This window comes from Mesoplodon bidens (assembly GCF_964165515.1).
Source record: "Mesoplodon bidens genome assembly, chromosome: 13".
In the NCBI taxonomy this organism is placed as follows: Eukaryota; Metazoa; Chordata; class Mammalia; order Artiodactyla; family Ziphiidae; genus Mesoplodon; species Mesoplodon bidens.
In genome coordinates this window covers 13,176,520-13,189,913 of record NC_138169.1, presented here as the reverse complement: position 1 = coordinate 13,189,913, position 13,394 = coordinate 13,176,520, and the positions used below count along the sequence as shown (strand labels likewise).

Below are 13,394 nucleotides of genomic sequence, written 5' to 3'. Positions count from 1 at the left end.
GTAATGGTTAAAGAAAAATCAAAACAACAGTATTTCACAGCACATGAAAATTATATAAAATTCAACTTTTAGTGTCCATAAATAAAATTTCATTGGAACACAGCCATGCCCACTCATTTATCTGGTGTCTACGGCTGCTTTCATGCTACAAGAGCAGAGTTGAGTGGTTGGACAGAAACTACCAACTACCTTGCCAAGAGCAAAGCCTAAAATATTTACTACCTGGTCCTTTATGAAGTTTGCCTGCCCTTGCTTTAGCAGAGACAACAGCCCTATGAGTTGGCGTACTATTACTATCCTGTTTTTAACAGATGAGAAAACTGAGGCTCAGAGAGGTTAAGTAATTTGTCCAAGGTCACACAGCTATTACGAGGTAGGCTTGAGATTCACTACCAAAATATCTGGCTCCGGAGTCAGTGTTCTTAAGCACTTTGGGAAGAACCTGGATTCCCAGTGAGATCGTTGAGATGCTGAGTCAACCAACCCCAAACCTGCCTGTTTCTGTTCTTTGCAGGTGAAAACCTCCTAGCTAATGCCATGAGAAAGCACCTTAAAGAGGTAAGAGCAGAAAGGGAAGGTAGGTTATCAGCTTCTTGGACCAACTGCTTTCTTTCGTCAGTCAAGAGAATAAAAGCTTTCTTTCTCCAGACACTTCAAGTCTCCTCAAGTTCTTCCCTTTAAAAGGGATTATGAAGGAAATCCTATTTTAGAATTGCTGCTGCTTTTGGCAATCTGCAATATTAGCCTGATGAGGAATTACACTCAGTAATAAAGTATCTCAAGTTGGGTTGAGTCTAATTGTTGCAAGTGTTGGTTGTAATAGCCTCTGTCGCAGGGACTTCTGTGCCGGCGCATCCCTCGCTTGGCTACAGCCCATGTGGAAAATCAATTTCCTCTAAATGTTTGAAGAATGGCACAGAAGGACCTGATTTCTTTTCCCTCTGCTGGAATCAATCTGAAGACAGTGAGCCTATAAAATGAATGAAAATAGCTACAGTTGCAAAATGCAGGGTAGAACGCTGAGCTGAGCAAAGCCTGATCACAAGCTCTAAGTTCTAGACTTTTTGTCCTAAGGCCACAGACAGTAGACATTTGTGTCCCAAACGGACGTGATCTTGAAAAGTCACAGAACAGAAAGGATCTGACTTCAACCCAGCAATTTCACTTCTAGGAATCTCTTCCACTGAAAAACTCCCACGAGTAAGCAAGAATATATGAACAGCGTGTTCCTCACAACCTGGTTTGTGAGGGTGAAAGATAATTTGTCCGACAAGAGGAGACTGGTTAAATAAATGGTGATATTTCCAGGCTATGTAGCCGTTAAGAAGAAACAGATAAATCTGTATGTATTCATGTGGAAAGATTTTTGTGATATTATATTGAGTGAAAAAAAGCAAACTGCAGACCAATATGTATAGTATAAGTTTGTTTTTGTTAAAAAAAAAAAAAAAGCCTATTCAGGGCTTCCCTGGTGGTGCAGTGGTTGGGAGTCCGCCTGCCGATGCAGGGGACGTGGGTTCGTGCCCCGGTCTGGGAGGATCCCGCATGCCACGGAGCAGCTGGGCCCGTGAGCCATGGCCGCTGGGCCTGCGCGTCAGGAGCCTGTGCTCTGCAACAGGAGAGGCCGCAGCGGTGAGAGGCCCGCGTACTGCAAAAAAAAAAAAAAAAAAAAAAAATGCCTATTCAACGATGCACACATTTATATGTAGATGATTCTACCTGAGTAGAGAAAGGTCTGAAAGGATATACACATGGTTGTAGATGGTGGTGGCTAAACCCAGAACTGGGAATAGTGCAGATGAGAGGGAAAACATTCCTTCCATAGATTTAGATTTTTTACGACAAGGATATGTGACTTTGGCAATGGTCAAGGAAATAAAGAATTGGCTTTCAGGCATGTCTGAATAGAACTGTACTCACCACCATTTCTGAGAGTGCAGAGAATCAGGCCTCTATTCCACAGTGCTTACCATCCAATCAAGCCACAGGTGCAAGTCTGTTACACAGCCTAATCTGACAGGTTGCAGCTCTTCTTAGCCTAGAGTTGTCACAAAGAGACTTCAACCTTAGCTATCTGCGTACCAAATCAGAACCAAACCAAAATGTCCTGCTACCAAGGCCAGGATTTAAAGATTTACTCAAAAAATTTGTGGCAAAAAAATATGTAACATAAATATGTACCATTTTAACCATTTTCAAGTGTACAATTCAGTGGCATTGTGTACTTTCACAGTGTTAAGCAACCACCAGCACTGTGTGGTTCTAGAATTTTCTCATTACTCCAAAAGAAATTCTCATACACATTAACAGTCACTCTTCATTCCCCTCTCCCCAGCCCCTCTTAAACCACTAACCTGCTTTCTGTCACTATGGATTTGCCTATTCCAGACATTTCATACACATGGAATCATACCACACGTGGCCTTTTTGACTGGCTTCTTTGGCATAACATAATGTTTTCAAGGCTCATCCATGTTGTAGCATGTATCAGTACTTCATTCTTTTTTATGGCTAATATTCCATTGTATGGATAGACCACAGTTCATGTATTCATCAGTTGATTGACATTTTGGATGTTTTTATCTTTTAGATATTAAGAATAACGCTGCTATGAACATTCCCATGCATATTTTTGTTGAGCACCTGTTTTCTACTCTTTTGGGTATATACGTAGGAATGGAATTGTGGGGTGATAGGTTTAACCTTATCAAGATTTGCTTTTAAAATCTCAGAAGGCTGGTCTCCTGACCATAGAGGACATAGCTTGAGTGGGAAAAACTTCCCCTAAGTTTCTCTATCATGTCCCCCGAGTCTAGGAGGGTAAGTACATAGATGAGGATAATTACTATGTAATTACCTTATCTATGCTTTAAACTCCATCTGCTAAGATCTCACTTTTAGAATATTCCAACTATCCCTATCACATGAGCAACTGGGGAACTGTTATTCAAAGTATACTAATCAAACGGTTAACCCAGGATTTCTCGTGTAAGTTTCACTTTCTGTTACACTTGTGGAAATTTAACAATTCTGACTATGACTAAGCACAATCGCACTAACTTTGAATTGTCCAAATACCAGACCAGGTGAGCAGGGTCTTGAAATGGGCTTTTGCTGAATGGTAGCTTGCAATAATCAGTGTATCTTAAGGTGGGCTTAACTTAGGATCAGTAAAACCATAGTAGTTAAATTGCTTTGGGACAGTAGGACCTGGGTTCAAGTCCCAACTCTGCCGTCAACTAACTTACCTTGGGGAAGTCACTTAACCCCTCTGAGTCCCCCAGTTCCATCCTCTGTAATATGGTTATAGGATATACTTCATGGCTCATTCGACAAACATTTATTATATCAATACACCCACTGTGCAACACATACTGTTAACCAGCACTGACTAAAACAGAAAGAGGTCCCTGGCCTTGTGGGGACAGACAAAAAATAAACATAACAATAAGTAATTATAAAGTAGTTAGATGGTGATACATTTTATGAGGAAAAAAGTAGACCAGGAGAGCTGAGGGAAGGTCTGCATTTTAAATGGCGTGATCAGCATGAGCCCCACTAAGAAGGTGACTTTTGAACAAAGACTTGAAGACAGAAAGAGGATAAGTCACGTGGCTATCTGGGAGGAAGAGGAACAGGTCGTGCAAAGGCCCTGAGGCACGAGTGTTCTGCCATGCTCACAGAAAGCAGAGGAAACTGGTGTGTCAGGCCTAGCGTGCGTGCATTTGGGGGAGAAGAGAAGGAGCCGGTTTTGTGGGCCATGCTGAGGACTTTGGATTTTACTCTGAGAGAGATAACGAGCCCTTGTAGGTTTTTGACCTGAGCTGACTTCTATCTCAAAGGCATCATTTAATCTGCTATGTTGAAAGTAGACCACAGACAGACAGGGGCAGCAGCGGGCAGACCAGTTAGGCACATACTGCAGTCATGCAGGTGAGAGAAGATGGGGGCTTGGACCAGGGTGCTGGCACGGAGGTGGGGAGAAATGCCAGGTTCTGAATACATTCTGAAGGCAGAGCCAACACAATTTCCTATTGGGAGGATTAAATAAGATAATGCAGGCAAAATTCTCATCACAGAGCCTGCATGTAGTTAATACAAAATAATGGTAGCCACCATTGTTATCAAGGTGGGCAAGAGAGAATGTATTCCGTTCCCTGTGTGATTTGCAGTGAGTCATAAGGCCACCAAAGTAACAAGACTTTAACGTGATGAAGACAAGGGCTTCTGCACCTTCCAGAGAACTGGGGAGCCCAAAGCAGCAAAAACACATCGTTTAGGCCAAAATAGAGATTTTAGCGGCAAGCTTTTCAGATAATTGCAAAGGCTTCCTTCTCATAGTGTGTGGGAGGCAACATCAGTTAGGAGAAATGTTTGTTTTGAGATTCCCTGGCTTTGGAAATATTTACTTGCAATATCGTTGCAGCCCAGGTATTTATTTTGGGGCTTTTGACTGAATGCCTAACTCCAGAATTCCTTTTAAGAAGAAGAACCAATCGCCAAGAGTCAACTGGATTCCTTGCCACTTACCTTCTCTTCATTCCAAGTTCCAGAGACAAGACAAGAGTTCGTTTCTGAGGCTGATACAGATGGATTTTTCCAAGGGGGATGCCAGCACCACTCCTTGAGCCTCTGGTAGTTATGCCTCCTGGAAGCCCTCTGCCAACCTCTTCCCATCAGACATCTGGCCCCAGCAGGGAGAAACGGGGACCAAGGCACTTACTTTGGTTTTGACATCAGCAAAGGAAGGCTGATTAAGTTCATCGTGAGAGCAAATAAAACCTACCAAACCGTACCTCTCTTCGTTGTATCACCTGCATTTCTAGAGCTGGCAAAGGTCTCACTTCCCTTTCTTTTCTCATTTTGCTCTGGATTAAGGTGTGATTTTTTTTTTACAGTTGATTAGAAGATAATAATGCCAGTGAGCTTATTGTTAATTGTTTGTATCTGTACTTAATACTTATAAGTGTGCTCAATTCTTGTGAGCTAATATTTGGCTTGTCAGATGTGTTAGTCATTGTAATTAATTGAGTCCATGTACATTTACTGGTGCCGTGGGGAGAGTTATAGGAACAGCAGCAGATATGAAAGATCTCCACCACCTGCGCTTATCCCTAGAAAGAGAACTTTGGGGGGCTGGATCCTTCGGGTGACACTCATTCCTCACCTGACCTCTTTCCTTACTCCTCCCGAGACGGTCTTCTCTGAAAGACCCTCTATATCCTCTCTCTCATGGCTCCCTGTTAATTTCTATTGTACCACCAGGCCCACCTGCATTGTTTGTGGGGTCTGGTGCAAAATAAAAACATGGATCCCCTTGGTCAAAAATTATGTGGGATTTCAAGATGATGAGAGCAGAGTATTAAATCCAACGTGGGGCCCTGTGACCGGTTAGGTCACCTGCCGGTGAAGCCAGTTCTGCATACCACGATCGCCTTTTGCCTTTTCCCCAAAGGCATCTCCCCACCAGAAAGCACCCCATCCCTCTTCTCTACAGCTGGAACAGTGTGCGGTATCCAAGAGGGGCTCAAGAAATGAGCAAAAGAGTTTTCCAAATGCAAGCCTGAAAAATGCAGAGCGTCATCATGGAGCTCCCCTGTCCTCCTGTGGATGGGACAGAGGGAACCTTCTGGAGGAACAGAAATGTTCTATATCGATGTAGGGGTGGTGGTCACGGGGTGTAAACCCTTGTCAAAACTCATCAAAGTAGACTTCAGAGGACTACATTACACTGAGTATCATTGCACATCAAATAAGAAATAGCCTAAGAAACCCCAATAGCTCCACATTAACCTCAGGATAAGGTCTGTTTTTTGTTATATGTCACACAAGGTCCTTCCCCAGGGGGCCATTCATAGTTTTCCAGTCTCACCTCCAGCACTTCTGTGGCTCCCTAGTTTTTAGCTGTGCTGGCTGCAGCGTGCCCCACCTCTGTGCCTTCTTACTCAACTGCCTCCTGGCCAACCAGGAGTAAAAAATCAAATACTAATAACCGGTAGGGCATCAGCACTATCTGGAAAAGACTAAGGAGCTGGACTGGAGTCCTGGAGCTTGCTGCTGTACCGGGTGTTAACCCTTCCATTTCCACATTACGGGGAAGCAGATGGAGTCCCAGGGGAGAGAGGGTGGGGAGGGAGGCACGCGGTGGGCTGCAGGCACTGGCTATTTACCGATCAATACAGAGGTAATCAAACATGTGACCTGGCATCGCCAGATTCGTATGTGCCTCCTGATCTTCAACCCACCACCTAAAATGCGGGCCAGTCCTTCCTTCTCTGGCTGACACTTTCCTCCTCCTCCTTCAAACCTCAGCTTAAGGGTCTTCTCCTCCAGGAAGCCTTCCCTGACCCCATCTTCTCTCTTGATCTCTCCTTCCATATCTCCATAATAGCGTCTACCGCACTGTCCTAGATGAACTGACATCTGTCTTCTCCAGTTCTTTAAGGCTGAGCTGGTGTCTTCCTATTCCCATAGTCCAGCAAGGTGCCAGACCCACAGAGACCGGGGTGCACACATGAGTGAAAGGGTGTTCTTTTGGCTTTCCTCGCACATGGTGCAGACACAGATACACACGTGTGAATGGATGTGTGAATGAATGAATGATTGAATGTCCTCTTTACCTTATCTGTAGTTCCTTTAATCGAGGCAGTGGGGAGACTTGGTACCTGGGTTTGGTGAGGGGGTATTGCAGCAGCTAAGATCTCAGACTCTGGACTCAGGCAAACTGGAGAGATCCTAGCACTTGCCGGTTGGGATGCTCAGGCAAGAGACTTGACCTTCCTGAGCATCAGACCAGGTCAGTATTGAACTGGCTTCACAGGGTTGCTGAGAAGCTCAAAGGAGACAATATCTGCAAAACACTTAGCCATCAGCAGCTCTGACTGAAAGAGAAGTTGGATCTTGTTCACCAGGGAGCCTGAATCAGTAGATGTGGTCACTGGATATAGGAAAAGGAGTCATCTGCCATTTGCAGCCATCCTCAAATAGGCAGCTCTGACTTTTGTCTTCCATGGTCTACCTCATCTCCTGCATCAGATGATTGCACAACAGAAGTGAAAATTTCTCTGCAATAAGAATACAACTATTGGCAGATGTCACTGAGCCAAAATCTGGAAGACAATAAAAATGGGCATTTTCTCGTTGGCCTCCACCTTCTTGTTTCTCTGTAGGAAGACTGCAATTTCAGCCCAGAGAGAGAAGACAGTGGTCCTCAATCACAAAAATCAAGAGAGAAACCAGTGCACTGATTGCCTTCCCAATCAAATGCCTTGTTTTCTGCCTTTATGGATATTCCACCCAAGAATAATTCTTGGCTAAACATGGCATAAATTGTCCCATTGCCCCATACTTCCACCTCCTTCCAAACCACGGTCTCCCAACCAAGTCCTGAATTTCCAAGAAAAGGCAGTTTTGTATCCCGCCTGAGAACTCAGACTATAGAATCAGATTGGAGTTCCAATCCTACCCTTACCAGTTCCTGGCTGTGAGATCTTGGACAAGGCTCTTAACCTGTCATAATTTTATTTTCCTATGCTGTCCGGCAAGGAAAGAACAATGTCTATATGGCAGAGAATTCTGTGAGGACTAAGTGACACGAAGTGGCAGAACTTGGTGAGATTTCATGAAGTGTTGGTTGTTATTATACTCATTGTTGTAAAAAAGAGGATATTGGGGGTCTTCCCTGGTGGTCCAGTGGTAAAGAATCTGCCTTACAATGCAGGGGATGCGGGTTCGAGCCCTGGTCAGGGAACTAAGATCCCACATGCCGCCGGGCAACTAAGCCCACATGCCACAACTACTAAGCTCGTGCGCCTCAACTAGAGCCCACGTGCCACAAACTACAGAGCCCACATGCTCTAGAACCTGCAGGCCACAACTAGAGAGCCCATGTGCTCTGGAGCCTGCGCACCACAACTAGAGAGAGAAAACCTTCACGCCACAACTAGAGAGGAGTCCGCGCGCCCCAAGTAAGAGCCCACACACCACAACGAAAGATCCCACATACCACACCTAAGACCCAATGCAGTAAATAAAGTAAATAAATAAATAAATAATAAATACATCTTTTTCTAAAAAAGGATATGGGATGGCAAAAATACTTAAAAATTTTATAATATACCCTGCAGACCTGCAAAATCGGGAAGACCTCACTGCATAAATCATCTCATCATCTCCCGATGTGGTAGACTGAAAAATGCCCCCTCATGCCCCCGCCAAGATTTAGAATGAAATCCCTGGAACCTGGGAATGTGATCTTATTGGAAAAAGGATCTTTGCAGATGTAATTAAGTTAAGCGTCTTGGGATAAGAAGGGGCCCTAAGTCCAATTCAAGTGTCCTTAGAAGAGAAGAGAAAGGGAGGAGACATATGAAGGCCATGTGAAGACAGAGGCAGAGATTGGAGTGATGGAGCCACAAGCCAAAGAATGCCGGAACCACCCAAAAACAAGGAAGGATCCTCCCCTAGAGCCTTCAGAGGGAGCATGGCCCTGCCAACACCTTCATCTCTGGCCTCCCTCCAGAATTGCGAGCAAATATACTTCTGTTGTTTTAAGCACGCAGTTTGTGATCATCTGTTACAGCCGCCCAGAAAACTAACACATCCTATGGCATCCTTAATGGGGAATGCATGCAATACCTTGCCTCACAGGGCAGTTCTGAGGATGAAGAAGAGTGATTCTGCAGGTTTCCTGCCTTGAGCTGTTTGGGTAGAAGCCAGCATGGGGCCCTTACAGCCTGATCATTGAGAACAGACAGACGGGTTCAAATTCCAGCTTCCCTTTTAACCACTGTGCGATCTTAGACAGGTGACTCAACCTCTCTGAACTTTAGTTTCTTCATATATAAAATAGGAGTAGCAATATCCTTATCTCATGAGGTAATGGGATGATTCAGAAAATACATCTGATGTGTCTAGTATGCAGAAAATGCGATGATGACTCTTGGGGGGAAATCCACCTAGCTTCCATCTAGGCAAGATGTTAGTGTGGTTATGGGGTGACTGTGGCCGTGGGGTGTGCACAAAGCTAAACAGCATGAGCGGGGTGACCCTGTGGCCCTTCCTGGTTAGCGTGGCTAGAAGGAAGGGCCTGGCTGTCTCGAGGTGCCTCGTGAGATAGCCCACACTCAGGCCTCCTGCTTTATTGTTCCTGCTGAAATCAAAGGGGACAGAAAGCCTTGAAAGTCAGCCCTGTGCTCCCAAAGTGTCGCCCTGTGCCTGCCAGGAACCTTCTAAAGGCAGTGACTTCTAAACAAGCAATATTGACTCCACGGCCATTCCTGCTCCTGCTTCCTGAGTAGGTCTGTGTTCAGAAGGCCCCGCCATCCATGACCCTCCTACTTACTGCCTAGAAGGGGCACATCCTTTCCACTCAGTTAAAAGGCCATTTTTCCAGTGAAAGCAGGTCATATTTCAAACTGCATTGCCAAGGTATCGGGAGCCAGTAAAAGGGGGCATTTAACACCGTATTTATTTTGACTGGCAAAACAGGTCATGGCTGTAAAAGAAACAGCTCTGGAGAATGAGGCAGCCTCGCCGACTCTGGGCTCACTCTTTCTACCCACACACACACTGTTTAAAGCATTCCAGCGCTGCTGCCAACTTTCCTGGCAGAGCTCTTATTTCTTTACATGTATGTTGCATTCCATCTGTTTAATGTGCTCTCTGTGCCATTCGTGGATTTTGGCAAAGGGCTGGCGAGGTGGCATGGCATGCTGAGGCTTGTTCTAAGCAAAACAGGGCATGAGGCAGAGGGAGGCTGGAGGCTGATGAAAGGGTCCCGTTCCCCCTTTGGTTCAGGGGGGCCCGGAGTTGCAAAGACAGAAGGGGAATCGAGAGCAGTTTTTCTCCAGATGTGGCTGAATCCTGTGTGTGCTACTCCTGCCGCTCACGCTTCGGGGGATTTGGGGCTGTACTTTTACAGTTTCTGATACATGGACAGAAACATTGAAGTGATAGAGAAAGGTAACAGGGGGGAAATCGACTCATACTCATGAATCTGGGGTTTCCCTAGAAACCTTCTAAGGCGAAGGCCAGAAAATGCCAACACCTGGATCCGATAGGCCCAAGGCCTAAAGAAAACTGGACTCAATCTTTACATTATTCTCAAGAACCATTAAGTACTTGGTTGGAGAAGCTGAGGCGACATGCTGTGATTTGGATCCTATTTCATCTACTTGGAAGATAGGAAAGCCAGGTTTATGCACCGCCAAAACATCTGGTGAATTCAGTTAAAAAGAAAACGCGCCACTCCAGTTGGGGGCTGGGGGCGTGGAGGTGGGGACAAAACCCTTCAGAAACAGTTGTTGGGTATTGGGTGACCAAGACCATTCTGCTGATTGACTCAAATATTCACTTTTCCATCGGTCCCTGTTGAAGAGTTGAGCTCTTCAGAATGGGGACACAAAGGCTCTGCCACAAAGACCCTAGGGTTAAAAGACACAGAAAGGTTCTCACCTTATGAAAAAGTTCGAGGGCACATTTTTTTTTTTGAGTCCAGCCAAGAGTGTGAACAGAATCCCCCTGTTAAGAAATGGAATTACTCACCTGAATCTGGAGAGATGACATGGTACAGGAAAAAAATAAGATACAGCCTCCTAATAAGAAACAGCCACATGTGGAATAAAATTAGTGCGAGTTGTGTAATCCCAGTTGGCCAGTTGTAAGAACAGGGAGGGGAAAGGAGGAGGGGGAACATGTTTCAGATGTGATTCAACAGGTCCTGGAGCCCGTCCTGACCCTCTGGGTTGGAATTTCTGACTCCCTTCTCTGCCTTGACTCAGAATAGAAAACCGTATCCTGACCGCGCGTTTCTTTTTATAGAATTAAACTTTCTTGCCAACTTCCTCCAGAGCACAGGATCATCCCTCGTCGGCTCTAAACAATACGCCAGTCATCAGATGGAAGTGAGGGGGAGCACTGACCTATTTGCACCAAACATAACCCAGGCCCCGAGCAGAAGACAAACAACGGGAACAGAGCTTGGCTTTCGTAGCCGGCCTGGTAAATACAACATGTCCTTACAGGTTGGAAAACCGTCTGGCTCATCTTTGTACTTTCTCTTCTTTCTCCCACTTCTTCTAACTTGGATCTCATCGTTCGGCTTTGACGTGGGCCAAGTTCACATTTGCCAGATACCGAGTGGATAATGGATGGTTTGTAAGATTAGTACTAGGCTAGGGATGAGGAGTGAAGCAGCCAAGGGTTTACTGTCTGTGCGTATTGAAATAACTTCTCTTGATCCCGGTTTCCCACCCAACCCTGGGAGGCTGGCCACGTGCTGATGGGAATCAGGGGGGATGGGAACAGAATGCTTTAGTTCCCATCCATTTGTCGCCATATTTGCACTGGCAGCAAGATCTCCAGGATACCCGCTTGCCCTGGCAAATCAGTTAGCAGGGGTCATTTCATTTCTTGGGTGTAAGATATACTGGGGCTTGGAAGTCCAAAGGGGACGTTAGTAGAATGCAAAGTGTTTAGTAGTCCCTCATTAAAAACTGATTTTGTTTTCAACGCTTTGAGGACGGAACAGTGAAGTTGGAAACTGTGCTTGTAATTGGGAGCAGGTCTCCTGCCAGATTCTAACAGCTTCAAGGGATATCCAGTTTTAGGTTTACAATACTACATTCTGGCTCATTGAAATTGCATCTAAACGTTGCCAGAATGTGTCATAAACTACAAAATCTGTACTGAGATATATCGACATAATGGCTCTGTAGCCTTAAGTCAGAGGGCTTGGGGAGCAGCATTTGTTCTCAGCAGGATCATTCTTGCTTTGTCTCACAGAAGACTTGGGGCACCTGGGACAATTATCATTCATGGGATTCCAACCCTGGTCTGACCAGTTTGCTCAGCTACTTAGGACACCATGCTAAAGGACTCTAGACACAAAGCATCTTCTTTCAGATCCTCCATTGACCAAGCTCTCTCCTGCCTCTGAGCCTTTGCGCGTGATATTCCCCCTGCCAGGAACCCTATTCTCCTGGCTGATTCCTAATCTATCCCTCAATTTACAGGCTGATTTTTCATGGAAGGCTTCCCTGACCCCTCAGACTGGGTTCCTCTGTAGCTGTTTTAGTCCATTTGGGCTGCTGTAACAAAAATGCCGTAGACTGGGTGTCTTAAACAACAGACATTTATTTCACACAGTTCTGGAGGCTGGGAACTCCAAAATCAAGGCAGAGTCAGTGTCTGGTGAGGACTCACTTCCTGGTTCATAGATGGTTGTCTTCTTGCCATGTCCTCACATGATGGAAGGCATGAGGGAGCTTTCTGAGGTCTCTCTTGTGAGGGCACTAATCCCATTTGTAAGGACTCTGCCTTCATGACCTAATTGCCTCCTAAAGACCCCACCTCCTGATACCTTCACACTGGGGGTTAGGATTTCAGCCTATGAATTTGGGGACACAAACATTCAGTCCATGGCACTAGCACTTATCAAAATTGTAACTTAAAACTTCTGTTTCATGCTTGATTAGAGTTGTAACTTCTCAAACTATAATGTGCACACGAATCATCTGAGATTGTGTTAACATGCAGATTCTGATCCAGCTGAGCTGGGGTGGAGTCTGAGAGTGTGCATTTCTAACAAGCTCGTGGGTGATACTGATGCTGCTGGTCCATGGACCGCACCCTGAGCGCCATGGTACCAACCTCTCTCAATCACAGTTCAGTGAGAGAAGAGAGCCTGACAGAAAATGAGTTGAGCTACTATCTTCTCAGCTCTCCTAAGGATGGTGCTTCACTAGAAGCACTGGCTAGAAGTTAGTTCCTTAAACATCTTGCATGCCTTAAGGCAAGGTTTTTCAACCTCCATACTGTTGACATTTAGAGTTGGATGATTCTTTGTGGTGAGGGGCTGTGTATTGTGGGATGTTGAGCAGCATCCCTGGCCTTTGCCCACTAGATGCCAGTAGCACCATCCCCCAATTGTGACATCCAAAAAGATCTCCAGAAATTGCCCAAGGTCCCCTGGGAGGCAACATTGCCCCTACAAGAACTACTGCCTTAGGACATTAGGGCATCATCCTCTGGCATGCCCAGCTGAGAAGAGTGGGAAGTCAAGGAAAGTGTTTTGCCCATGGCTATAGTCCCGTTGTCTAGCACAGCGCTCTGTATATGGCGGACCCTAAATATGCATTTGTTGTTGACTGACTGACTGAATGAATGAAAATAAATGAATGAAAATGAACTCCCAAATCCTGCTTGGCTGATGGGTGAACAGAACTGCCTTCACACAGACTCCAACCTCCGCCCCTCTCTACCCCTCAAAAAACAGTAAAACTTAGTGGGCCAGTTGTCATCCAAGGCACAATTTTTCTAAACGTAGCATTTTCCAAAGTAAATATCCTTTTGAAAAAAAAAAATGAAGATTCTCGCTTGAGATCTTTTTTTAA

General features: G+C 45.3%; 1 long non-coding RNA gene across 1 annotated transcript; it reads right to left on the bottom strand.

Annotated features, from left to right (window-relative positions):
- Positions 1 to 4,555: 4,555 nt before the first annotated feature.
- On the bottom strand, positions 4,556 to 10,606 carry LOC308627338. The gene is made up of 3 exons (XR_014017394.1): positions 10,546 to 10,606; positions 6,621 to 7,109; positions 4,556 to 4,684 (listed from the first exon to the last, which is right to left on the bottom strand). It is a non-coding gene; the product is annotated as an uncharacterized lncRNA (long non-coding RNA).
- Positions 10,607 to 13,394: the final 2,788 nt, after the last annotated feature.